We start from the raw sequence: 4,133 nt of genomic DNA on the forward strand, positions 1-4,133 counted from the left end.
ATGCCCTTCTTCTCGTCTCTCGACTACGATTACGGCGCTGACCACCTGAGTAGTCGCGGCTACGTAGATCAAGAGGGCTTCTCCTGCGGCGGGGGGCACCAGGATGGGTGTTTTCGTAAGGAGCGCCTTAAGGTTTCCGAGGGCTTCCTCGGCCTCGGGGGTCCAAGTGAAGCACTCGGCCTTCCTTAAGAGGCGGTACAGAGGCAAGCCTTTCTTGCCAAGGCGTGAGATGAAGCGGCTTAGAGCCGCAAGGCATCCCATGACCCTCTGTACTCCCTTCAAATCTTTGATCGGTCCCATGCTGGTGATGGCTGCGATTTTCTCTGGGTTGGCCTCGATGCCTCGCTCGGAGACGATGAACCCAAGGAGCATGCCTCGGGGGACTCCGAAGACACACTTCTCGTGATTGAGTTTCACACCTTTTGCTCTCAGACACTTGAATGTCGTTTCAAGGTCAGAGAGGAGGTCGGAGGCTCTCTTCGTATTGACAACGATGTCGTCGACGTAAGCCTCGACCGTTCTGCCGATGTGTTCTCCGAACACGTGGTTCATGCACCTCTGGTAAGTGGCGCCTGCATTCCTCAACCCAAATGGCATTGTGGTGTAACAGTACATGCCAAAAGGTGTGATGAAAGAAGTCACGAGCTGGTCGGACTCTTTCATCTTGATTTGGTGATAGCCTGAGTAGGCATCGAGGAATGACAGGGTTTCGCACCCAGCAGTGGAGTCCACGATTTGATCGATGCGAGGTAGAGGGTAGGGAACTTTCGGACATGCTTTGTTTAGACCAGTGTAGTCTACACACATCCTCCATTTCCCATCCTTCTTCCTTACAAGAACATGGTTAGCTAACCATTCGGGATGGAATACCTCTTTGATGAACCCTGCCGCGAGTAGCTTGTGGATCTCCTCGCCTATGGCCCTGCGCTTTTCCTCGTCGAAACGGCGCAGGGTTTGCTTCATGGGTCGGGCTCCAGCTCTGATGTCCAGTGAGTGCTCGGCGACATCCCTCGGTATGCCGGGCATGTCCGAGGGACTCCACGCAAAGACTTCGGCGTTTGCACGGAGAAAGTCGACGAGCACTGCTTCCTATTTGGGGTCAAGCTCGGAGCCGATCCGAACTTGCTTGCTGGCGTCATTGCTGGGGTCGAGAGAGACGGACTTGACCGCCTCAACTGGTTCGAAGTTGCCGGCGTGCCACTTCGCGTCGGGCGCCTCCTTGGAGAGGCATTCCAGGTCGGCGATGAGGGCCTCAGACTCGGCGAGAGCCTCGGCGTACTCCACGCACTCCACGTTGCATTCATACGCGTGGCGGTACGTGGATCCGACGGTGATGATCCCATTTGGGCCCGGCATCTTGAGCTTGAGGTAGGTGTAGTTGGGGACGGCCATGAACTTAGCGTAGCATGGTCTTCCCAACACCGCATGGTAGGTTCCTCGGAACCCGACGACCTCAAAGGTGAGAGCTTCCTTTCGGAAGTTAGAGGGAGTTCCGAAGCAGACGGGTAAGTCGATCCGTCCGAGGGGTAGGATTCGCTTCCCGGGCCCGATCCCGTGGAAGGGTGCCGCACCGGCCCGGACTTCGGACCGATCAACCCCTAAGAGTTCCAGGGTCTCGGCGTAGATGATGTTAAGGTTGCTGCCTCCGTCCATGAGGACCTTGGAGAGCCTAACATTACCGATGATCGGATCGACGACGAGCGGGTACCTTCCCGGGCTTGGCACGAAGTCGGGGTGGTCGCCTTGGTCGAAGGTGATAGGCTTGTCGGACCAGTCTAGGTAGACTAGCGCCGCCACCTTCGCCAAGCAGACTTCCCGGTGCTCCTGCTTGCGGTGCCGAGCCGAGGCGTTCGCCGCCTGCCCGCCGTAGATCATGAAACAGTTATGGACCTCCGGGAATCCCTCTTCCTCGCCGCCCTCCTTGTCATTGTCATGGCCCTTGCCATCCTCCGCCGGGGGCCCGGTCTTATGGAAGTAGCGTCGGAGCATGACACATTCTTCGAGGGTGTGTTGACGGGCCCCTGGTGATAGGGGCATGGCTCTTTGAGCATCTTATCGAACGCGTTGGCCCCTCCAGGTGGTTTCCGAGGGTTCCTGTGCTCGGCCGCAGCGACGAGATTCGCGTCTGCGGCATCGCGCTTCGCTCGCGACTTGTTTTTGGCCTTCTTCTTCGTGCCCCGCTGGGCGGACGCCTCAGGGGCGTCTGTCTTCGGCTCCCCCTAAGGCTGCTTGTCCTTCCGGAAGATGGCTTCGACCGCCTCTTGACCCGAGGCGAACTTGGTGGCGACGTCCATCAGTTCGCTCGCGCGGGTGTGAGTCTTGCACCCCAGTTTGCTCACCAGGTCTCGGCAAGTGGTGCCGGCAAGGAAAGCCCCGATGACATCCGAGTCGGTAACGTTGGGCAGCTCGGTGCGCTGCTTAGAAAACCGTCGGATGTACTCTCAGAGGGACTCCCCTGGCTGCTAGCGGCAGCTTCGGAGGTCCCACGAGTTCCCAGGGCGCACGTACATGCCTTAGAAGTTTCCCGCGAAAGCTTTGACCAGATCGTCCCAGTCAGAGATCTGCGTAGGAGGCAGATGCTCCAACTAGGCTCGGGCGGCGTCGGAGAGGAAAAGGGGTAGATTACGGATGATGAGGTTGTCATCATCCGCCCCTCCCAACTGGCAGGCCAGTCGGTAGTCCACGAGCCACAGCTCCGGCCTCGTCTCCCCCGAGTACTTGGTGATAGTAGTCGGGGCTCGAAAACGGGCAGGGAACTGTGCTCGTCGTATGGCCCGGCTGAAGACTCGCGGGCTAGGTGGTTCGGGTGAAGGACTGCGATCCTCCTCGCTGTTGCAGCGTCCCCCGCGCCTAGGATGGTAGCCTCGGTGCACCTTCTCGTCGAGGCGGGCTCGATGGTCGAGATGGTGGCGCTCGTTGCCGAGGCGTTCCCGGGCAGCGGGCGCCTCGTCCCGTGTACGCTCGGGATGGACCGAGGCTTCCCGAATGCGCCGGGAGGACACCGCGTGATGCTCCGAGGGGTCAGCTCGCCTGCAGGAGGCGGAGCTCTCGGCTCGTCGAACCGCAGCGCCTTCTAGGAGATTCTTGAGTTCGCCCTAGATGCGCCGTCCCTCGGTGGTGGATGGCTCCGGCATGGCCCGAAGCAGCATCGTCGCTGCAGCTAGGTCCTGGTCGGACCCGCTGACGGCCGGAGGCAGCGCTGCCCTAGCATTGTCGACGATGCGGTGCCGGATGTCTTGGGCCTGATGACAGGCTTCTCTGGCGAGTGATCGGCCTGCCCACTCCTGTTCGATGTTCTGTCGGAGCTGTACAAGCCGGCCTGCTTCCCCGTCGACCCGGGCCTGCATCTCACAGATTTGCTCGAGCTGTATGTCCTGACCCCCCGCAGGGATTGGGACCACAGCTAGCTCCCGCGGGATGTCAACGCGAGATGCGGGCCCAGGGGGATCGTCAACCTCAGGCATACCAAGGTGGTTGCCTTCGTTGTGATCTCCCAGATCGATGTGGAAACATTCGCGACTTGGGCCGTAACCCTCGTCGTCAAGGTCATGGCCATCGTCAGAACAACCGGAGAGGCAGTGGTCACATGCGGACATGAAACCCCGCATGGCGCCAGGGTCATTGAGGGCAGGGAAATCCCAATCAGAGTCGGGGTCGTCCTCTTCCTCAGAACCCGTCGGTCCGAAGGTTGAGACGGCCGTCAGTCGGTCCCAGGTCGACCACATGTGGTACCCCGGAAGGTTTGGATACGCCTTTACGAAGGCGCTCACCATAGCGGGGTCGCTAGGTGGATCGAAGCTGAATCCAAAAGGTATGGGATGGAAAACGGACGGTACCTCTTAGTCGTTGGACGGTGGTGAAGTCGCGTCGGGGGCGGAGCACACCGTCATCTCAGGTACGAGGGTAACGCCCAGCAGGTCCTTTGCGAGGGTGCTGGCGTCATCAGTCCGCTTGGGGCTGACACGTCGCGGGGAAGTGACACCCGTCGTCGCCTCAGGTGCGAGGGCAATGTCCGACATGTCCCGCGGGGGAGTGCCGGCGTCGTCGACTCGCTCTGGTGCGACAGCCGACAAGATGCCGCCTCCTGCGTGGCCATGGTTGCCCCATCTCTGCCTCCTCCGACGAGGAGGGTG

Source organism: Zea mays, chromosome 7 (genome assembly GCF_902167145.1).
Source record: "Zea mays cultivar B73 chromosome 7, Zm-B73-REFERENCE-NAM-5.0, whole genome shotgun sequence".
In the NCBI taxonomy this organism is placed as follows: Eukaryota; Viridiplantae; Streptophyta; class Magnoliopsida; order Poales; family Poaceae; genus Zea; species Zea mays.